The following is a 24,688-nucleotide window of genomic DNA, read 5'->3' on the forward strand; positions in this document are numbered from 1 at the left end:
TCTTATATCACACAGGAAACAGGAAAATGGGTTCAAATGCTGCCTCTAACAAACTGGCTCTGTATCTGTAGACAAGTTGTATAACTTCTTTGTTCCTTGGCAACTCCTAAATACTTTAACAAGTGGCAGAGAAGGTGCTGGACTCACCTTTCCAAAATGTCTCCCTTTAGTCTCTAAGATGGATTCACAGGTTTCAACCAGAAAGGACATTTTTTGAAGAGTAGGTCACATAGTTGAAGGCTATTTTAAAAAATAAATAAATTTATTCATTTTTGTTGTAACCATTTATAATCTATGTCTTTCACTTCACAGACCACTCCTCCCCTTCCACCAATCCACTTATCAAATAAAAATTAAGTTCTTCTTGAAAAAGGAATATAGAACAATTCCCCCACTGGCCACTTCTGGAAATGTATATTTTTCTCTATATTATAATTTGATCACCTCTCTGATAGGAGGAAGAATATGACATTATTTCTCTTTTGGCCCGCTGGTTTAATTTTTTTAATTTTTAAAATTTTATTTATTTTGAAATTCGTGTTTTTCTTGTTTATTTTTATTTAAAATTTAAATACAAAATGAGAAAAGAAAAAACTGTCATGTGTACAAATGAAAACTGGGACAAGTAACCTGAAAGTAAAACTAAGTTAAGGATGCTTTATCCTGTATATGTGCTCTCAGGTCAAGGCCTGAAGGACTATTTTGATGCTATCATGTCCCTGCATTTTTTTCTCTAATGGCTTTTATAATTAGGACAAATGGTCAGTAGAAGCCATGAGCACAAAAAAAAAAAAAAAAAAAAGTGGTCATCATATCCTAAAATAAGTGAGTATAGACCTAATCATCCGACTATGAATCCCATTCACATTATAAACTACAATTACTTGTTGACTGTTTTCCTCCTTCCTATCTTTCCTCATCTTTTTCACCCCATTTACCTTATCCCTTCTCACTCCTTTGTTTTACTTCTACCTGCTTCCTTGTCTTCCTAATTCCAAACCTACCTACCCCTCCAGGAATCCCTCTCTTATTCTCTCCCCCCACCCTATACTCTTGCCCTCTTATTTCTTTCTGAATTTAGAAGACGTTCATCCTGCTCTATAAATGTTGCTCCCTCTTTAACCCATTCCTGATTAGAATAATATTCCAACACTACCCACCCTCCCCCTACTAGCTTCTTCTGTGTTATTTTTTTCTTTTTATATTTGTATGAGATAATTACTTTTTTCCCTTTCCTTACAGTTTTGGCTTTTTTAGAATTACTCCATCATTCTCAGTTAAGCCTATACCTTAATTTCAAACTACCCAAATAATAATGACAATCATTGCTAATATTGTCATAAACATGAAGTAAGCAATTTGACCTTACTGAACCCCTTATAATTGATCTTTAATGTTTATTTTATATTTTTCCTGGATGTTATATGTTGAAAAACCTGAAAATCTTTGAGTTTGTTAAATAACCTTTTTTTTCATTCAGGATTATACTTAACTTTTCTGGATAAGTTACCCTTGGTCATAACCTCAGCTCTTTTGTTTTACAGAATGTAGTTTTCCAAGACTTCAATTATGTATACTTCAATTAATATTCTAAGGTCCTGCAATGTAGTAGCTGCTAGATCTTGTGTAATCTTTATTGTAGTTCAATAATATTTAAATTGTTTTTTTTTTCTCATTTCCAAAATGTTCTCCTTAACTTTAAGCTTTGAAAATTGGCTATAATTTTACTGTAAATTTTCTTCCTGGGATCTCTTGCAGTTGGTAATTGGTGGGTTAGTTTTTCTATTTCTGCTTTGTCTTCTGGTTTTAAATTTCAGAAAAATTTTCCTTGATAATTTTTTTATAATTTTGTATGGTTCTTTTTTAATCATAATTTTCAAGTAGTCTGACTATTATATTATTTCCCTCAATCTGTTCTCCACTTGTTTTTTTCTGATGAGATGTTTCACTTTCTCTATTTTTTTCACTTTTTTATTTTGTTAAACGATTTCTTTGTGTATTATAATGCCATTAGCTTCCCTTTGCCTAATGGTAATTTTCAAGAAATTTATTTTTTCCTTAAGCTTTTGGTTCTCTATTTTCCAATTTGGCTCACTTTCTTTTCATAATTTTCTTGACTTTCTTGAATAGATCTTTTTTTTCCCCTAATTTTTTTTAATCTCTCTTTTTTTTTTTTTCTTTCTTTCTTTTCTTTTCTTTTCCTTTTTTTTCCCTGAGGCAATTGGGGTTAAGTGACTTGCCCAGGGTCTGAGGTTAGATCAGAATTCAGGTCCTCCTGACTTCAGGGCTGATGCTCTAACCACTGTGCCGCCTAGCTGCTCCTCTCTTATTTTTTTTAAAGTACTTTTTAAGTATTTTCAAGAATTCTTTTCAAGCTTGGATCCATTTGATGTTTCTCATTGAAAAGTAGGTGGTGGTGGTTGTTTTTTTAAAAGCACCATTTTTTCCTCTAAAAATGAATCCAGCTCTTCTCTATCCCTATAGTGTCTATGGTTGGTTTGCTTCTCCTTTGCTATCTCATTTTTATTTTTTGTTTCATTTTGTTTTCAGAAACAGTACAAGTTGTAGCCCTAGGTGGGGGGATGATGCCCCAAGCTTCAGGCCCTTCTTCCTGTGATTTCTCATCTCAAGCTCAAGCTTGGGTCCTTCTCTCCACTCCTAAGCCACAGCTAGTGCCCCCACAACTAGCAGTTCCTGATGGCTGCAAGCCACTGCTGTCCTCTCTTCCCCAGAACCGAAACCAGGGACTCCACTGCAGGTGCCCACAGCCTCCAGGGTCCCACTCTCCAAGCGTGGCCTAAAGCCACAGCCCAGGACCAGTCAGCGGAAGGTCCCCCAGCTTCCTCCGACTCAGCCATCAGGTCCCACCGTCTGGGAGATGAAAGCTGCTGAGACTGAGGCTGCCTCCAGCCCAGGCTCTCTCTGGGTTAGCCTGTCTGCTGAGAGGCTTTACTGGGGGACTGCTGCACTTGCAGCCACATCAAGTCTGCTCACCCACCTGTCTCCTTATGTATGATAAGTGAGGTCTGCAGCATGTTTTATTATTCTCACTTTACAGAACAGTGAGGCCACGGGAAAATTAAGTCCCTCGCCCCTCGGGAATGTCAAAGCCAGGAATCCTCCCATAAACCTACTGCTTATGTAGTCTCCTGTACATTCCCTTCTCCCTGTACCTTCCCCTTACTGTGTTTACATACCTATATCCTTTCTTCTGGCTTCCTTCTAGATTTGTGCCAGATGTCTCATTTGGATTTTGAGTTTTACTTTTCCCCCTTCTACGTAAGGAGGATACATTGAGCAGATGATTCCTGTCCATTTAACATTGAACAAAAGCAATAGCAGGAAAATAAGACTAGATCATGAGGAAAATCTTAAATCATTTATAGGATAATGACATTGATTTGTGGAGTGTAGCATGTGGATTTTCTAAACTTTGGTCTGGACATGTAATGCTGGAGAAACTGAGGCAAGATAGAGATTAGAGAGTTTTTAAATTTTATTTGAGAGGGAGAGATTGTGCTGGGGGTGTGCCCCGAGGCTGATGTCTCAAAGCATCCAGCTGTGAATGTGAGGTTCCCATGAAATATACATACACACGGCTCTTAAGCTATCAGGGTAAACCGAGGCAGGGACAGAGTCCAAGCACTGAGGTTGGGAATGGACTATCAATCCGGTTCTGACAGGGTTGGGGGGATCACCAGACATTCTGATAAATTAGGAAGATCTGGAATCATGATGTCTAAGATAGAAGGTCTTTCTCCTTATTTGGATTAAATTTAGGAGAGAGGGGTAGTGTTGCAATCAGGGGGATTGAGGCAGAATTCAAGGAACTGAGGCAGAACAAGTCAGGGAAACTGAGGCAGAACAATTAGGGAAACTGAGGCAGAACAATAAAAGGGAACTGTGGCACAACAGACAAAGACTTTAAACCCATAGGTGAGTTAGCGGCATACCTAGCCCAACTGGTGAAGACTTCTGTCGACGAATGGGCAATGAGAACAACTTGTCCCAATGGCCATAAAGGCAGCTGAAACAGTCTCTGTGGAACTTGGTAAGATGTCAAAGATGAGAGGTCATCCACAGCATCCTGGCCTGTCACCAGTCATTCTGATTTTTGTCTTGCCACTAGACTGTGAACCAGAGTGTGGGGCTGATAATTTGTGCATCTCCATCTTAAATCCAATTCACTCACTAATTAAGACATTACTTATTCATGTCTTTGGTTTTCCTCAGAAACAAAGAACAAATGAAAGCAATTATAAGGAAACCATGTTTGAAAACCTTTAATAACTACATCAATGTTAATTATAACATTACAAAAAAAATTTGATACTAACACTAAAAATGAGTAGAGGGGACACGAACAACAAAGAAAATGTAGTACCCATATAGTCTTCATTCAGACCTACTATGGTCAAAGTAACTCATTTAAACAGTACTTTACAATTTACAAAATGCTCCCCTCAGAATCTGTGATTTTTCAAAGACTGAATTTACTGTTACCTTGATTATAGGGGGGAGAAAATAAAAGATTCTTTCAGCAATTGAACTGTGTCAACAAATGGAAATGAGAAAGTTTAATTTGCTATTTAAGGCAACAACTTCTTTTCTAGATTTCTTTTTAAGTGCCTATTTACTTCAATTACTTTTAAATATTTCAAGGACCTGGGGGTTTGTACATATATATACTTCCTTCAGCAATGTAGGATTTAGGATTTAGCAAATTGTTTTGGTGAGTCCAAGGATCTGTAATCCAAAGGGTCATCCCCTTGGGGTCACCTGGGGGTAACCTTCTCTTCCTTAACTTGACAAGTCCTCAAACAAGACATGTATGTATAACATACTTATAACCCTTTTGTTTGGTAGAACCTATTAGGGCTTGAGCTCTGATGCCCTTATGTTTTAGTAAAGAGTCCATTTATATACAAGTAATTAATAGATTTCTCATAAGCCATTTTTATATGCATTACAATATATTTTTAAAAATTCTTATTGGCTCATGCAACGTTTCCTTCACTTAATTTGAATAACTATATGTGCACTGTCATTGCTATGTTATAAGACACAGATCTTTGAGGATAGAGGAGATTTGGGAATGTTTGTAGATAGTAGGAAATCGCATTGTACTCAAAGAGAGACTGAAGATGAGTGAAAGAAAATAGAGGTGGTAACATGTGCAAAAATATTTGTGGCAGCCTTTTTGTAGTGGCCAGAAACTGGAAACTGAGTGGATGCCCATCAGCTGGAGAATGGCTGAATAAATTGTGGTATGTGAAGGCTATGATTATTATTGTTCTGTAAGAAATGAGCAGGAGGATGAGTTCAGAAAGGTCTGGAGAGACTTCCATGAACTGATGCTGAGTGAAATGAGAAGGACCAGATCATTATATACTTCAATAACAATACTATATGATGATCAATTCTGATGGAAAGTGGCTCTTTTCAACAACAAGGTGATTCAGGCCAATTTCAATGATCTTGTGATGAAGAAAGCCATCTACACCCAGAAAGAGGCCTGTGAGGACTTAATATGATTCACAACATAGTATTTTCACTCTTTTTGTTGTTGTTTGCATTTTATTTTCTTTCTCATTTTTTCCCTTTTTGATTTGATTTTTCTTGTGCAGCACGATAATTGTATAAATATGTATGCATATATTGGCTTTAACATATTTTTACTATGTTTAATATATACTGAATTACTTGCCAACTAGGTGATGCTGTTTGAGTGGTCTAGATTCCTGGTGGGCTAGAGGTTAGTGGCTATAAGAGTATTATTGAGAATCCCCATTGAATTGGCCGCAGGTTTTAGAAGTGAAAGAATTCACTCATTCCCAAATTATTATTGCAAAATGAAAGTTTATTGTTAGATAGAAATCAGTTTACCAAGAGACTGACTTCTATAGTAGCAGATCTATGGAAAAAGGAGTTTTGACTGAGAATGCAGTTCTCAGTGGACAGAAGGTCCTGGCAGTAAAGGGAGCTGCCAAGGTCCATCTGCAAAGATTTTAGTGGATGGAAGCTTATTATATTGGATGTCTTGGTGGGGGCTGGGACAACCGGAGCATATCAGAACCAGTGGGGGCTGGAAGAGCCCAAGTAAGTCAGAATGGGGGCTGGGACAAGCCTAGATCTCCTATTGGAATTCAAAGGGATGCTTTTTGACCAGGATTTGTAATTGAATCAAAAGCTCTAGTATCCAGGATAGACAACTTGTTTGGGGAGGTTATGCCTTAGCCAGGAGGGTCTGGGCATCTGAAAGGAATCACAGATCAATAGGAAATAGTTTCTTAAAGGGACCACAAGGTTTTGCAAGGATTAGTGTAGAAAGTTTATTCATGCCTATATTTTGAAAATCAAAAAGCTTTAATTTAAAAAAAAAAAAAAAGAAAAAGAAAGTAGAGGAACAATCTACTGGAGAAGGTAGGATGATTTGGGATTTCTTGTGCACAGAGAGGGGTTTATCTCAGCAATAAGAGCCACATCTTAACATTAAGAATGCAGTAGCAAACATCCAGAGAAGGAACACTGGGAAATGAGTGTGAACTATTTGCATTTTTTGTTTTTCTTCCCAGGTTATTTTTACCTTCTGAATCCAATTCTTCCTGTGCAACAAGAGAACTGCACGCATCTGCACACATATACTGTATCTAGACTATACTTTAACATGTTTAATATGTATAAGACTGCCTGACATCTGGGGGAGGGGGTGGAGGGAGGGAAGGGAAAAGTCGGAACAGAAGTAAGTGGAAGGGATAATGTAAAAAATTACCCATGCATATGTTCTGTCAATAAAAAGTAATTTAAAAAAATTCAGTAGCAAAAGGAAGGGAAGTCAGATGAAGAAAAGGCAAAATGTAGTTTTCTAGAAATAACCTCAATTTAAAAAAATAAAATAAAATAAGATTCTTAACTGAGAGGATTAGGGGAAGAAGTGCTATTGGAGATCTGTGAAAGGATGAAAAGGTTTGGAAAATCCAGTGTGATCAATGGGATTAGTGAATCAATTTTGTCGTTTAATTGTTTCAGTTATACTCAATTCTTCATGATCACATTTGGAGTTTTCTTAACAAATGGTTTCCCATTTCCTTCTCCAGCTTATTTTATACATGAGGAACTGAGGCAAACAGGGTTAAGTGACTTGCCCAGGGTTACACAGCTAGCAAGTGACAGGATTTGAACTAAGGAAGATGAGTCTTCCTTACTGCAGACCTGGAGCTCTTTCCACTTTGCTACTAGCTGCCCTAGCTGATACATCAGAGGTTTAAAGGATTGTCTTGTCACAATAAGGGTCCAGTTGAGATTATGGTCAGCAAGGTTTCATGACTCTCTCCAGCTTCACACGAGTGAGGGCAGCTGATGGCAGTTACAATTCAAGGCTGAGGTTTGGCAAGTAAGAATTTTAACAAGATAGAGAATAAAGTACTTCACTGTGAAGTCCAAATGGGGAAGGGAGGAGAGTATAGCAGATACAAGGGTGACAGTCTGGGAAAGAACTTAGGGGTAGAGGAACTGAAGATCACAGTTACATTAAAGAACATTTTGAAGCTGTGAATCAGAGAGAGAGGTGTAATGACAACAGATTATCATCAGAAAAAAGTACTTCAGAATTCAAAAATATAGTAATGAAATGTTTGGGATCATATAAAAATGCTCTATCTATTGATGGAAGAAATGCAAATTAAATTATTCTGAGATACCTCATATTAGATTTATTCATTAGAGAGGGAAAATGACAAATGGAGGGAATGTGGGGGAAAAGGGGCATTGTTGGAGGAATTGTGAACTGATTCAGCCATTCTCTAGAGCAATTTGGAACTACACCCAAAGGGCATAGACTTTGACCTAACAATACCACTACCAGGCATATATATATATTTAAAAAAAAAAAAAAAAAAAAAAAAAAGGGTAAAGGACCTGTGTGTACAAACTATTTATAGCAGGTCTTTTCTCAGGGCAAAGATTTGGAAATTGAGGGGATGTCCATCAATTGGGGAGTGGCTGAATAAATTGTGGTATGTGATTATGATATACTACAGTAGTTCTATGGGAAATGATGAGCAGGATGCTCTCAGAAAAACCTGCAAAGTCCTCCATGAGCTCATGCAAAGTGAAATGTACTGTGTACAATGTAAGAGCAATGTAGTGGGATGATCAACTGTGAATAATGTTGCTCTTCAACAGTGATCCAAGTTTACTCTGAAGGACTTAGGATAGATAGAGAGATAGAATGCTATATGAACTCAGATAAAGAACTCATTGTATCTGAATACAAATTGAAGCATACTAATTTTTTTTTTTACTTTTTTATTCTTGAGGGTTTAAAAAAAATGAGTGTTTTCTTTTACAACATGACTTTGCCTTCTCAGTCAGGAAATAGGGTGGAGAGGGAAGGGTGCATTAACAATAACTACATCAGAAATCATTTGCCTGTGGTTTCTGTGCATAGAAGGAAGAGAAATTTCCTCCTTAAAATAAATTCCTGGGAATTTTCCTCGTGGACTTTTATGAGAGCCTGGGGAAAACATTTAAATGCTCTATTGCTGTTTCCCTACAAATAATGATTCTATTAAGAGAAGCTCTGAGGGGTGTTGGGAAGATTAATAAACTAATCTTAGAAAAGTACTTTAGAGTTATCTGATATTGTCATTATTAAATCCAAAGAGTACGAAATGTGACAAAGAAAATAGCGATAATCATTCCTACTCTTTGTCAAATGCCTATCACCCCAAATCACCTAGCAAACAAGCCCACGCTGCAGACGGAGGGGAATAGGATAGTTTGATCTATGAAGACCAAAGATGGTTATCAGTCAGTAGTGGTGTTGGAAAATTGTCAGGCCTAAGCATTTATAAAAGCTGGTATTTAAAATGCACGAATTCAATTGTTGGTAATAGATCTGTGATTAATAGCAGACTAAGTTCTAGAAGTCAAATACCTTGCTACCTTCTGAGCCTCTCCATCATATACCACACCCTCAGCATGAATAGTCAGACCTCACTGATTCAGAGCAGCAGAGAAGGAAGGACCCTGTGATGCCATGGAAGTTCTGGCTCTAGAGCTGGTGTGCTGGTAAATGTTTAACAACCAGTTTGCTAAAAAACAAACAAAAAAAACCCTTACTTTTCTATTTAATCTGCATTATCAACATTTACTCCTTAAGTTTAAGTCTAGATAATCAATAAAATAATAAATCAAACCCTGATTTGTAACACTTATTTCTGAGCTAAAACGAAATTTTAACAATCAACTCAACAGCTGGTTCAAGCTGGCCCCAGCAGGCCCATACTTACAGTCCGGGCTGGAAAGGGAATCCTGCCTTTGACTTTAGGTGAGTCAATCCCCCTTACTTGTAAGGAAAACGGGAAACTGTACCTCTAATGTCTCTTCCAGTTTCAAATCAATGCTCCTATGAATGCACAAGTCTAAGGAGAGAGCCTATCTGTCAAGATGTTAGGAGACCTTGTTTTCCAGAGCTAGCTCCACAAGCAGACTGCTCTCGGAGCTTGGACAGTCCTGGGCACTCCCCGCTGGGAGAGCTCTCAGAATTGTTTCTGGTCATGAAGCTCTGCCACGCATCTCTTTGTCAGGGCTACAATTCACGGCTTAGCCACAGAGGTAAGCAATGAGATCTCCGCCTTGGGCCCCTCCCAGTAGGGCTGTAGCTCTGGGTTCATAAGCCATTTCCCTCATTTTGAAATAAAACTTCTGTACTCTCCTACTTTGTTCTGCTCCGGTCACCAACAGGTCAGGGGCTGGTTCTGTCAGGTTGGCTTATTTATGTATGCATGATATGTGCCTGTCTTCCCATCATAAATATTTGTACATATATATGCACATAGATATAGTAGATATGCATGCATATGAATATATATTTTGTGATTGTATAATTGTGTGCATATCATACCCATACATATATATGTGCATATAGATTATATAGATATATAAATATGTTTTTAGATGATTATACATATGAATATATATTTTATATGATTATATAATTAATGTCCTTTATAATTTTATATATTTTATTTTATTCATTTAAAAACTTTATTCTGAGAATGGATACAGAGTTTTCCTTAGACTCAAAGTGTCTATGCCATAAAAAAGTTAAGAGTTCTTGCTATAAGCCTGCTTTAATGAGTGTATGACAATTTTTAATGATTAAATCTGTATTAAATTGAATTTATATAAATCACAGATTTGCTTTCATGAGTAATTCTGCTGTGTTTGAAGCTATGTTTAGTTCAGAAACTTAAACATGCCTCTCAGCCTTACTTATATTATTTACTTAGTGATTTTATCTTTCACCAATAGAGGAAAGACAAACTAAAAACCACACCAAAATGATCACAAAACCCAACATTAGAAAAGTCTGAATTAATAATAGGAAATAAAGAATCCCAGACCTAGGAGGGACTCCAGAATTTATTTAGTTGGCTGTTCATTCTTGTTCTAGATTGCTTTTTTCAGTTTTTATTATCAAGCTCACATAGCACGAGTGTTATGTTGACTTGAAGAGAGGCAGAATAGATATCTCTAGCCTCTTCTTCCACTCTTCTCCAAGAAAGACTTTTAATTCCTGCCAGGAGGAAAAGCAGGAAGTTGGGGGCAAAGTTTGCCCCTCTGCTCTCCTCTGAGAGTGGGGGTGCCAGGCTAGAATATGTTTACTGACTTCCTTAAATATTATTTATCATAAAATATGATTTTTCATATTCAAGCTGGCCCTTATTTTATTAGTGGGGGAAGCAAGACCCTCAGATTTATATCCAAGGCTTGATCCCTTTCCCACCAAATACTATAAATAAATGTAACAGTTAAGAAAACCTGTTCATTGAATTCAACAGCAAAACAGAATTCATTAAAAAATACATAATGTGAATATTATGGAAGATTATTGTTCTGTAAGAAATGACCAGCAGGATGATTTCAGAAAGGCCTGGAGAGACTTACATGAACTGATGCTGAGTGAAATGAGCAGAACCAGGAGATCACTATACAAACCAACAACAAGCCCATATGATGATCAATTCTCTCCAACATTGAGATGAACCAAATCAGCTCCAACAGAGCAGTAATGAACTGAACCAGCGAAAGAACTCTGGGAGATGATTATGAACCACTACATAGAATTCCCAATCCCTCTATTTTTGTTCACCTGCATTTTTTATTTCCTTCACAGGCTAATCGTATACTGTTTCAAAGTCCGATTCTTTTTGTACAGCAAAATAACTGTATGGACAAGTATACATATATTGTATTTAACTTATACTTTAATATGTTTAACATGTATTGATCAACCTGCCACCTGAGGGAGAGAGTGGGGGGAAGGAGGGGGAAAGTTGGAACAAAAGGTTTTGCAGTTGTCAATGCTGAAAAATTACCCATGCATATATCTGGTAAATAAAAAGCTATTAAAAAAATACATACATACATAAAGCATATCAGAAAATGCAGCGTAAAAGAGTTTGCCCATTGGGAGTGAAGTAACTTAGCTCAACCGTGAGAGAGTCCCAAATCTCACCCAAGAAGAAGTTCCCTTCAGTCTCCAGTGTAGCAAACTGGGAATAGGAACACGCTAGAGACTGCCAGCTCCTCTCAAACGGGCTTCTGCCCAGAGTCAGCATCCTGAAGTGGAGATGACACCTTCCATCTTCTCTCAAAACCAGAAGTACCTGAAGTCCAAAGAGATTCAGTAGCTCAATGATCTGAAAATAACTAAAGAGCTCTCTTCTCTCTGTTTCTATTTCTTTGGTCAGTTCTTCCCTATTCCTGATGCAGGTGCCAGATATTGATCTCTTGGTAGAAATCAACATTTCTACCAAGAAGAAGAGAGCTTCATAGCAAAGGGGTAAACTCAGTCTCTGCAACTTCTACCCATGTCTCCTATTTGTGTGGTTCAGGATCCAAATGGAATAAATTTAATATCTCTTCAATGTGAGCTTTTCAAATGTTTGAAGATCTCTATCATGTATTTATCATTATATTTTATTATAACTAGCAACAGACAGCAACTTAATGCCCCAAACCACCTGAGTCCTTATTTAGTGTTTTTTAAACTTAAAACCAAGTAAGCTACAAGAGCTAAACTGTGAAGTTTGTGGTATAGGGAAAATAAGTTTGCAACCAGGAGAGTAAAGGGAGAAAAAGTAGCTTATTCCAAGGGAGCAGATGGTACCAATTTAATTTCTTGGCCTGCCTAGTGAGAAAGAGAATTCAATTTTCCTTCACCCTTCTGGTCAGTTTCCCAAGTCCTGCAGCTTCTGATAATATAGAATTATTCAGAGAGCATTAATGAAGTGGAAACCTTTGAAATGAAAAGGCTTGTCCCTGCTTCTTTTCTTTGTCACAAGGAGATAAGGGAAAGGGGCATTCCAAGAGCCAGTTCAGCTCATCCTGCCTCCTTACTTCCACATGAATTCAAGGATACCCATTCCTGGATATGGCCTGCAATCCTTTGGTGATAATCGTGATACTAGACTCCGTATGGTATTCAAGCTATTCTCATGTTCTTTATCCCCTACTGCCATTCTCAAGCTTGTCTATAATTTGGGAGTTTTAAAAAAAAATCCAACTTTTCTCAAGCTTCAGAAAATTCATTTGACAATGAAATTGATGTAAACTGAGATCTTTTTAGGGAAAATGATGTAACCATTGGTGGGGAGTGGGGGGTGGAGGGGGGTGGATGTAAACTGTGTCCTCTTTGGGAATACTCTCAGACTGGGAAAAGCAAAGCTTTCCCAGACAAGCCCCTTCCAAGTTAAGTGGTTTCATTCTGTTGGAGATTTTGGTCAAATCAGCCTCTATTGAAACTGAGATCTTTTGGGAGTGGCCCAGATCCCTTCAGGGAGTTCCCAGACTCTGGGAAAAGCCTTCAAACTCCCAGTTAAGTGATTTTATTCAATTGAAGATCTCTGCCAGATGGTCCTCTACTGATTAGTCCAGACAGCTCCCAGCCCCAGGTCAACATTTGCCCATATAACCTGGGTCTGTTAATCCACCTTTGCCAAATTCCTAATGAGGAGCTTTGCCCACTAAGAGAGAGCTTTGCTCTTAGTGAACAATAACATTCCCTTTTGCCATACAGATTTTCAGGTTTGTGGATTCTTTTGCCTTGGATCTGCATCTCTGAGCAGAGGGGATCTCTCCCCCTATTCCCACACCTCATCAAAATGACTCCTACTAACATGTTCAGAGGGGAGGAGCAGTCTCAGATGGGGCCCTGAGGAATCTGGGGACACAGCCCCATTGGAACACTTCCCCTGCTTCTCCCCAGACACATGCTTTCTTTTTTATAGGTTCATAGCCATTTCTGGCACCCACAATTAGTACATGTTTCTTCCATACAACTATTCTCACAATTCAACTCATACCTCCAAGAATCAAGTTCCAGATCTTCATGTATCAATTCAAGTGATGGAGTTTTCAAAATGTGAACTTTCTTACAAATCAAATAGGATTCAGGGGAAAATGAAAGCTGTTTCCTAAAGGAAAGGGAAAGAATCTGTCCTGATTGTTGAACAAGGATCAAAAGAACGGTGACTGAATGTGGTTACTTTGCCCAGACTCTAACCTCCTGGGGAAGTTGTCCCATTCTAGCTCTTCCTCTTACTGAGCTTCTCCTAGGCTGGGTTTGAACCCTTTGTGTTTTAGCTTAACCTCTTGGAGCCTCTTGTCTACCATGTGATAAGCTAAAACCAGGAAGAGTTTGACTCAATCAATGAATATTTATGAAAAACTGACTAAATACAAGACACTGAGAAGATAAAAAACTCTGAAATCTGTCTGCCTAAACAGAGGCAATTTGAAGAGATAAGGTATGTATACAAGGGAAGAATTCTCAAGCAATGAGGCAGTAAGTACCAGATTACTAGTAGTATATGGCTGTCCACAGTAACCAGATTGCAGCTGAATAAGGAACAGCAAGAAAAAAGAGCAGCAACCATAAAAGGACACTCCTCCTATAGAAACTTCTCCAGAGACTTCTATACTTCACTCACCATGGTGCTTGCTGGGACTTAATCTTTGGAGAATAATCTTTCCTCCATCCCTTTCTTAATTGAATTTTTATATATAATTTCTATATATTTACATAAAATATAAAAAATATATTTTAAATGCATAATTGTCTGCATTCTTAATATTAAAGGTCTATAAATTTCTTAAATAATTTCTGTGACTTCAAGTTTGGAGTCTATTTTTATATCATATTTGTACATTTTTCTGTTCACTGGAATCTTGAAGGTGCAATTTCAGAAGGCAGAATTAGAAAGAAAAAAAAGACAGAAGTAGGAGCAATTGGTAGAGGATGAGGAGAAGCAGATTTAGGCTTGATGTAAGAAAAAACATCCTGCGATTTGGAGCTAATGAAAAGTAGAATGGGCTGCCTCCCAGAGGTGGGAGGCTTCCAGGCAACAGACTAGATGAGGGTTGTACTTGGAATCCTTATTCATGTACTAACTGGATCAGACAACAATCACTGAGGCTCTTTCCAATGCCGAGAATCTGTGATTCTATTATTCCCCCAGAAATGGCAAAGAACTCTTTTGATTCATGTGTTAGGACAAGAGTGAGTACACTATCAGCTTTATGAAACAGGAAGAAATGCACAGGAATTTGGGGTGCAGAGAGGGTGAGCAGCACTGGAGTCCATATACTTTATTTGGTTAAAGCAGAGGGAAATTATCAGGTATTCCCAAATTAACCCAAAAAGATTTCATGAAGGAGTTAACTTAAGTGTTATCTACAGAGAGACAATGTGGCTGAGATTGTACATACATATGGTGCAATGGATAGAGCCCTCAGGAAGACATCTTCCTTTGGAGTAGATGAGCTTGAAAAAGTCTATTTTAGCCTTAATAGATTATGAATTTTCCTTGAATATATCACATATCTATGATAGGGATGGGTTCCCTTGCCCTGTTTGCCTCAGTTTCCTCATTTGCAAATTGAGCTGGAGAAGGAAATGCAAACCACTCCAGCATCTCTGCCAAGAAAATCCCAAAATGAAGAGTTGGACAGAAAGCGACTCAACAACAAAATAAAGAAAATCACTTAAATTTCTCTACTTCAAGGTTAATAAAGTATTTTCTTCATAGGTGAGATAAGTACTAAAAGTATTATTAGTCTCATTTTAGAGGCGAGTCAAGTGAGGTTTCAAAGAGTTTGTGTCAAAGATCAGATAATTTAAATGTGTCAGAAATGGGATTTTGAATCTCCTGATTCCAGGTCCTGCTCTTTTCACTACCTCTGATGCCAGTCCAAGCAAACACCAATACTAATCCGTTATCACTCCACCCACACCCATCCCTATCATAGATATATGTTACATTTTAAGGAAAATTCATAATCTGTTAAGACTAAAACAGACTTTTATAAGCTCATCTACTCCAAATTTCACTCTTCTTTTCTGACAGTAAAAGAAGTCACCTTCCCAAAGCCACATAACTAATTAGTGACAGCAGTGACTAGAACTTATATCTTGATTCCCCAGATACTGAGTTGAGGTGGATCTCCTGAAATGAATCACTCATCATCATACCTCCTCCACAAGGATTTTTAATTCAGAGTTTACCTTAGGGAAAAGGAGATTTCCTATGCAAATTAAAAATGTAAAACATAGTATATCCATAGAAGCTAAGCTGTGCGTTCTGTTGGGTCAAACCTGCCAGAGTTGCTACACATGTTAAACATATATGTGAGCCCAGATAAACACGGGCCCCAGTCCATTTTACCAACTGCTTCAGAAATACATAATTCAGATACAAATGAAAAAACAATTTTTCTTTGGATCATTTTCTCCATTGTGTGGGAGTTTCATCAGAAAGAAAAATTGGAAATGACGACTCTAACCGGATTTGATGAACATCTAAATGTTTCATTGCATTATCAAAGCCAACTGTAGTGCGAGATTAATATTCTGAATGTCACATTGATGAGGAAGGAGTTATATTAGATAATATTGCCTCAAAATGGTTAAAATAATTGGGAGGATCAGGTTTAATTGCAGGTGTTCAATGTTAATACTTTATCAAAAAGTAAAGTATTTCAAAGAGCCAACATTCAAAGGTCAGCTGATTTAGAAAAACATCGTATTTTCAAATGTCTCTTTAACAATTGTAATCAATAAAAAGTTTGAAAGTAGAATCTCTGACATTTGGCTAAAGCCACAGATTATATTATCCCTCCCAAATAAAGAGTGTTTGGTTCTTATTCTTTTTCCATAGTACATGTGGTCTGACGTGGGTTTTCTCATTGTAGGGATGATTATTGTGAGCCTTCCAAATTCTCTGACCCCAGGGTCTCTGGCAAAAGTACAAAAAGATGATTTGTAGGAGAGTATGGTAGTTTTTCTCTGTGTATGGTTTGATAGGAAGGGATATATTGCCAAGCCCTCATCTTGCATCAGCATCCTCTTTTGGCTCTCTCAACTGTAAACTTTATCTAAACCATCTTGAAGCTATTTAAATTCATAGATGGCATCACCTCTCAGGATAATGAATTTTAAAAGTTTATTCCCTGATGTGTGAAATAGGATGTTCTTTGATTTATCCTCCAATCTGTTTATAGTTTCCATGAGAGATAACAGGAATGAATGATTCAAGTTCATACAAGGTCATGTTTATCACAGCTTGTCCAGTCTGACCATTGTCACTGATCGACAGAGTCTAGCATTGGGGAGTTCAAGGCTATGGGCAAAAATCTTCAAGAAAGTCCACTCACAGGTAGGATCCATCATCATCATATATTTAAGGAGAGGAATGGAGGAATGGAGGGAAGGAAGAAAGGAGAAAAAGAAAGGAAGAGGGAAGGAGGAAAAGAAAAGAAGAGGGAAGGAGGAAAAGAAGAGGTAAGGAGGAAAAAAAGAGGGAAGGAGGAAAAGAAAAGAAGAAGGAAGGAGGAAAAGAAGAGGTAAGGAAGAAAAAAAGAGGGAAGGAGGAAAAAAGCGGGAAGGAGGAAAAAAGAGGGAAAGAGGAAAGAGAGGGAAGGAGGAAAAGAAGAGGGAAGGAGGAAAAAAGAGGGAAGAAGGAAAAAAGAGGGAAGGAGGAAAGAGAGGAAAGGAGGAAAAAAGAGGGAAGGAGGAAAGAGAGGGAAGAAGGGAAAAAAGAAGGAAAGAGGGAGGAAAGGAAAGAGAGGGAGGGAGAAAGGAAAGGAAAGGAAAGGGGGGAAAGGGAGGAAAGGGAAGGAAGGAAGAAAAAGACAAGCCAAGGTTGGTCATTGGGACATGGAGGTCCAAGGAGGCAAGGGAAAATCAAAGTCCAGAATCAGAACTCTCTATGAAGAACAAGAAGGAATGTAGAATGTGATGCTGAACTCCAGTTAGGGGTTCCTTCAACTGAGCAGGTAGTATTCTATGAGTACATACTTATTTTTATAACTTTTCATTAATAAATTACCATATCCTTCTGCCAATTTTGGCTCAACTACATGGCTTTTATCCCTACTATCTTCATTGAACACTGGGGTAATAATCATAATAAAGCTATTACTTATATAGTTCTCTAAGGTTTGCAAAACACTTTACAGATATTATTTCATTTGATTCTCACAGAAATGTAAAATATAGGGACTATTATTACTTTTATTTTGTAGATGAGGAAATTAAGGCAGAGTTTGTGTCTTGCTCAGGATGTGTCAGTCAATATTTGAAGCAAGATTTTAACTCAGGGCTTCTGACTCCAGATCCAGGACTGTACCAACTAGCTGTCTTGCCTTTGAGATAGACTATAGCGATTTCTAAGTGATCCAAGACAGGTAAGGTGGGCTAATAATGAGTATTCTAGGCCTAAATAATAATTTAGAAATAAGTTGGTAATAGTACAGGGAAACTAGGGTGAAAATATGCTTTTTAAAAAATGAGCAGACCAAATATAAGCTAATTGTCACTAAACTGATGAATTGAATCACATCGAGTCTTTTTGTTTGCAAGGCAATTGGGGTTAAATGATTTGCCAGTGTCACACAGCTGTTAAGTGTTAGCTATGGGAATCCACATTTGAACTCAGATCCTTCTAAGTTCAGGGTAGGTACTCTATCCACTGTGCCATTTAGCTGCTCCCACATTGAGTCATTTAGCAGGAAATCAATTCATAACTATGTAAGAAGGAAGTGTCTATAAGACATATTAAGCAAGGAACCATTGGGGCATCAAATAAGGGTTAGGAAACATAAAACTCAGGGCTGAAACAGACCTTAGAGGTCACCAGGGTCCCCTCACTCCCTCATTTTAACAGATGAGGAATCTGAGCCCCAGAGAGAGACAACTTTGTCCAAGATCACACAGATAATAAGGAGTAAGACTTGTGATTAAACCCAACATTCTTTTTGCTCCTCCAGATTTCTTCTGAGGAGCTGCAAGTGCTGAATTGGAAACTCTCTCCATCCCTAGTCTGTTGGAATTGGCCTAAATCATCTCTTTGTTAAAAAGAGCCACGAAAAAAAAAAAAAAAAAAAAAAAAAAGAGCCACGTCCATCAAAATTTAGTCAGATCTTTTTCAAGCAAACTATACTCTAACTACACTCCTTCATCATGTTCTTGTAAAGTTATTATTTTTTATCCAAAGGCAAGATTTTGCATTTATCTCATTGAGTTTTATCTTATTCAATATGGCCCAATGTTCATGCCTGCTGAGGACTATGTGGATACTCTATCATCTAGCACATTAGCTCTTTCTCCTTTGTGTAATCTGTAAATCTGATAAGCAGGACACTATGCCTTTATCTAAGCCATTGAGCAAAATGTTAAACCACACAGACTCAGATTCCAGACACAACCATACTCAAAAACAAATAAGTCATATTCACAGTCCAGATAGACAGCATTTGCAAATTATCAGCCATCTTGATTTATTGAATCACTATCCTTACCATGAACATGGATAATTAAATGTTTAATGTAATTTGGTAAGAATAATGAGAACAGCACGAGTTATGCAGAGAGTTTAGAAAATCTCTGTTCATCAGCATCAGTTTGAATCTTGGAAAGAGCCCCTTTTTTCACTGGTGTAAAGCTATTTATCATTGTCTTCTAAATGACAGAGGAGAGAAAAGTTATCAGTAGGTGTTGGAAGGGGAAAGAGTTGACAAGATAAAAATTTAGGAAAGAGCAGTATCTTTTTTTTTTTTTTTTTTTTTTTTGAGCAGTATCTTTCAAAAGGAAAAATGCGGTTAGACTAAGAATCCACCAATCATTATTCCAAGAATAATCTCAACTTGACTCCACATCCCACATCCTCCATTCTTTGCTTTTTTGCACATAAAACTAATTCTATATTCCAGATTCACAAGCATTCTTTGATTCTAATTACTCTCTCAGCTTGGGAAACATATTCAGAGTGTGAAATACAACATAACTTTTAACTTGTCTTCCCTGAAAAAAAAAATTCATGTCCCTGAACTGGAAAGGGCTATAGTCTTCATTATTTATTGGAGAAACCTGAAAAAAAAGTCCTGGAGTACATGAATATGTAATTCATCCAGGACCCAAACCCACTCTGGATTTTTTTTTCATTGGAGAAATAATGAGAGTTCTTAAAGAAAAATCTGAAGGTTAGTGAAGGACAAAGACAACATGTATAACCCATCTAGGCCACATGAAATGGGGAGTTGATGTAATTCCAATTTAATTTGACACATGTAAATAGTTCATCTAAGACTTTGGAGTAGGGATTACGACTATGATTTCATTGGTATGAGGAAGCCCTACATGAGAAAACTCCATCCACTACAGACAACAGTACCTTCTTTTGCAACTTATATATAGCTGCTGGGGACATTAGGGTTAAATGACTGGCCCAGGATCATACATTTAGTATTTGTTAGAGGAAACACTTGAACCAGGTCTTCCTGGCTCTATCCATCCACTATATCATGATTCTTCAGCTGGAGAATATGGATGGGGGAGGAGAAACGGTTTTTCTTTTGCCTCAACTCATTCCTTTCATTGTTTAGATTTTAAAGTAGGAGTTTATGGAATGTTTTTAAAGCAAAGAAGGAGCCCTTGGAGACCCTTTCTATGATGGTTCTTAACCAGGGCTCTACAAACTACCAAGTAGTCTGTGGATAAAAATCCATAAGTCCATGGACTTTTATGAGGGGTAGAGGCAAATCATATCTTATTTTACCAGCATCTAATTGTAAACCATCATTTCCTATAAAGATTTAAAAATAGGATGCAGAGGAGGGGTTTATTTGCTGTGCTGCACTATTTAAGGGATCTACAACATTAAAAAAAGATTAGAACCCCTGATCTAGTTATATCCCCCATTTTACAGATGGGGAAACTAAGGGCCTATTTCCCCCAAGTTCCCATCCAGAGCTCTTTTTAGCACAGATAAATTGTTATTTCAGAGAAAATAATGACTACAAATAATTAAGTTTTAAAATAAATAATGATTTCTAAAACTTGAGCAGCATTTTTATGAGTAAGAAAATTGGATGCAAATAGAAACTTTGATTTCCCATCAGATAAGAAACACCTTTGGTTTCTAAATCTATAGTCCACATGTAACTAAACTAGTTGTACTGCTGCCACCTTTTGGTTCTGCTCATTATTAAATGTGTGATGCAGTGACCCTCTGCAAAAAAAACATCTGCCAAGTCCTTATCCTTTCACCTAACAAGGCAAAAAGGATAACGACATCCATGTGTTTATAGCCCTATCCGTAACAGTTTGCCTGTCTTTTCCTTCCCCACCTCATGGAAGCCAACAGGCTTTTGCAAGGAAAGTGACCAGGAAAAATCAGAATTGTTTTTGGCAACATCTCAGACTATTGTCTACACAGGGTTATTTGTTTCAAAAAATAAATAATTAAATTAAATTAAACCAGGCTTGGCTGTTTGAAATGGCAAGTGGACATTTGGCATTTAAAAAGGAGTTGTGCTCTCTGCAGTAGAGTTTGAATGCTTGGCAGATTATTTCAGGAAAAGGCCTCAGTGTCTGGCACCTTATATATCATATGGTTCAGAGCTTCTTAAACTTTTTCTACCTGTAACCCCCTCTTAACCACTAAATTATTTGTGACCCTGGAAATACAGACATATAAAATAGGTATACAAATCAAACATTTACTGAAAACAAATCATAATTTCACAACTCCCCCACCCCATACTCAATTATACAATCCATAAAGAGAATTCATAGTTTAAGAAGGTTTGATATAGTTTATCTTCTTGTATTATGGAGGAAGAATTGAAAATAAATCAATTTTGCAACCCCCCCACATTCAGTTACAAGACTCCATATGAGATCACACACTAGTTAAAAGAAGCTGGGTTTTTCACTACAATGCACTGCCATTAGTTAAAAATGCAACTATTACTCACCTTTTTTGGGAAAATATTATTACTCAAACTTTCATATAATGTATGCCTAAGAACTTAGACAATTTACAAGAATATCATCAATACAAGAAAACAAAAACCAATTAACAAATATTTATTAAGCACTTATCTATTGGGCTAAATTCTGGAGATACAAAAAGAGACAAAAGGCAGTCTCTGCCATGGAGGAACTGACAACCTAAGGAGAAATATATACAAAAAAAAAAAATATATATATATATATATATATGTATGCATGTATACACACACACACATATATAAACATACATATATACATACAAAGTAAGCTAAAAACAGGACAAGTAAAAAATAATTAAAAGAAAGAAAACACTGGGATTAAAAGGGGGAAAGGAAGGCTTCCTGGAGAAGATGGGATTTAAGTGAATTCAGGGAGACCAGCAGTCACAGCAGAGAAAACACAAACAAAAGCCCAGAGAAAAATCATATAGGTAGCCACACACCATAATGCTATACTACACTGATACAATGGTGTTTTTACCTGGCTCTTCCTCCTCTGCTTCCTATCCATAAAGTTTTCAGCCAAAATATAATGTCCAATTTAGGAGTACCAACTTTGCAGTCTGAGCCTTCCCTTATATCTACTCCCTGGAGGTGAGATAAACTTTCTCACAAGAGAAAGTTAGAGACCTAATTAGAGTTAATGGCAACAGCTGCTGAATTCACATCCCCAAGCTCAACTGTGTTCTTTGATTTTTATCATTTATATCAACCAGTTTTATTGGCTTCATATAGACATTGTCACGGACAAAGAGCATGAAAAGTTTCGTTTTTTGGTGTGTCTCAAACTAAATAAATTTAAGAAAACCTTTCTGTCTGGCAATGTGAGTACTTCCATCATTGGAGAAAATGTTTATCAAAGAAAACTTGTGATCTGTGAAAATGTTCTTGTGCATCTTGGTCTTATTGAAGAAAAGTTATTGTTTAGAACAGAGACGGATAATTATGTTTGAAATAAATGAACTAAGACAAAACCAAGAAAATATTGTAGGAATTTATAGTGTGCCATAGCAATTTAGTCCCTAAGGCCATAAACATTACAAATCATATTCATTGAGGCATGGTGAGCATCCTCTCAACATATTTCACATAATATATTGACACTGGCATGAAATTTGGAAATATGAAGGCTTACCAGCTTAAATCTATCTCTGTTTAGAATATTATTCTTTCATTTTTAAATTAAAAATTATCATTTATGTGTCTGTTTCTGCCGACAAACATTCTGACATTTAAGATGCATCATTACCTCTGCATGACTTCTTAACAGTTAATGTACCCCATTATCTTCAGTTTTCAGTCAAGTAACCAGAGCCACACAATAAACCTCCTTCCAAAAAGTCATAATTATGCAGCTCTTGTGTCAGAAACATTTATGATATGAAGAACTCAGGTACATTTCAAGGGATTTTAAAAATTATTTTTGGCTTATAACTCACTCCTAGAAAATCTGGCACAATTTTCAAGTATTAAGTATGTAGCATTAATTAGGAAAAACATACTAAAAGAAAAAGAACAGAGGAGGGAAAAAAGAAATCAATTCATTGAATTTTCATGAGGTCCAAGATATATATATAAAAATTACCAGTCACTTACTGGTCTCAAGTTTGAGAGGAGCCCTCACACCCATAATTCCTGTCTTCAACTTTTACACTGTACTAGTTAGTGATAGAGATGTGGTCATGACATATTCGACTATTTCATTATCTAAATGCAGAATTTAGCCATAGGCACAAAAAGATCAGAAGTAAGAGATAAAAAAGATGAAAAATTAAGCAAACAGCCCAATCTTTACCTAAATGTTAAGAAATTTTGTAATTGGGGACTCAGAGCAAACAAGACTAAATTCATAACTTCTTGCTTAAAATAAACTTCCTGAAGCCAAAGAAGGAGATCAATGTCCTTCTTTGTTTAAAATGTGGTCATTATGATGACTAGGCATTACAAATGCAATTAGCAATTACAATTCTGGAGGAACAATAATGAAGTATGCTACCTACTTTCTCACAGAGGTGATGAATTCAAGATGCAGAATGAGACATATTTTTGGACATGGACAACACGAAAATTTGTTTGCTGCATATTTGTTCCAAGTATTTTATCTGATTATTATTTTTTTGATGGGGAAGAGAAATGAGAGGGAGAGGGACACTACAAATAAGATTCTTCCCCCACCTCCAAAGAAAAAAAGCAGAAGGAAAAACAGAAGGAATCATAGACAAATAGAACAGCTTTTAAAGTTACATGTTGAATTTGTTATGTTTTTTAAAAGAAAAAAATAAAACTTTCAAAATAGAGATTCACAGTTCCATGTATATTCCTCTCCTTCTGTTTCATATATATATATATATGTATATATATATATGTATGAAAATGTTCATTTTATTTGTCATTTTGTTAAGTTCAGAATAAAAAGAAAGTAAAATGCAAAAAAAAAAAAAAAAATGGAAGAGGAGACCAAATGTTATAAGAATTAAATCCATATGTCAATCATTTTCCTGTGCATAAAATATTGTATCTTAAGTCAATCACCTTAACCTCAGGATTTATTTTTTATCATAATTTATCATCAGTCATCTTGAATCAAGGTTGGTCATTGCATTAACCAGAGTTCTTTAGTCTTTCAAAGTTGTATGTATTTACAATACTGTTGGTATGATAATAGTTTTCCTGGATCTGCTTATTTCACTCTGTATCAATTCAGTGCTCTCAATTTTCTCTTTCATTATTTTTAAGGCACAATAGAGGGCTATTGCCAATCATTCTAAACTATATCTATACCGAACCCAGATGGCACTAGAGGAGAAAGTGAGACTGGTGACTTTGCACAACCCACCAGAACTTAAATCCATTTTACTTGCTTGTCATGGCATACCTACCTGATGTCATGAAGAATAATTAAAACCTTTTGTGAATAGAGTTGCCTCACTGTGGACCCAACTGGAACTGTTTAGTTGGGCAACAAATTTTTCTTTCTTCCTTCCTTCCTTTATCTTTCTTTCTTTCTTCCTTCCTTCCTTTCTTTCTGCTCTTGTTGTCTTTCTTTTTTCCTTCCTTCTTTCTTTTTTCCTTCCTTTCATTCTTCCTTTCTTCCTCTTTCTTCCTCTTCCTTCCTTCCTTCCTTCCTTCTTTTCTTTCTTGTCTTTTTTCCTTCCTTCCTTCTTTCCTTTCATTCTTTTTTCTTCCTTCTTTCCTTCCTTTCTTCTTTCTTTCAGGCCAATCCTTAAATCCAAATCACTCTGGCTCTTATTGACTGACACCAATAGTTTCAAAACAGGCCATAACTGCTTATTGTATGGGCTCTGATTCACTTAGAGTGACCATAAAT

The 24,688-nt window shown here is 36.8% G+C and overlaps 2 long non-coding RNA genes across 2 annotated transcripts in view; one reads left to right on the top strand and one right to left on the bottom strand.

Annotated features, from left to right (window-relative positions):
- LOC141553384 (uncharacterized) overlaps nt 1–9,675 on the bottom strand; it is a 35,862-nt gene extending 26,187 nt beyond the window's left edge. Inside the window, exons 1-2 of the long non-coding RNA XR_012485441.1 lie at nt 9,376–9,675; nt 8,939–9,095 (exon numbers count right to left, since the gene is read on the bottom strand). This is a non-coding gene — a long non-coding RNA (uncharacterized LOC141553384). The remainder of the gene's footprint in view (nt 1–8,938; nt 9,096–9,375) is intronic.
- Nucleotides 7,337–24,688, top strand: part of LOC141553385 (uncharacterized) — a 28,102-nt gene continuing 10,750 nt past the window's right edge. Inside the window, exon 1 of the long non-coding RNA XR_012485442.1 lies at nt 7,337–7,393. This is a non-coding gene — a long non-coding RNA (uncharacterized LOC141553385). The remainder of the gene's footprint in view (nt 7,394–24,688) is intronic.

Source organism: Sminthopsis crassicaudata, chromosome 2 (genome assembly GCF_048593235.1).
Source record: "Sminthopsis crassicaudata isolate SCR6 chromosome 2, ASM4859323v1, whole genome shotgun sequence".
Taxonomy (NCBI): domain Eukaryota; kingdom Metazoa; phylum Chordata; class Mammalia; order Dasyuromorphia; family Dasyuridae; genus Sminthopsis; species Sminthopsis crassicaudata.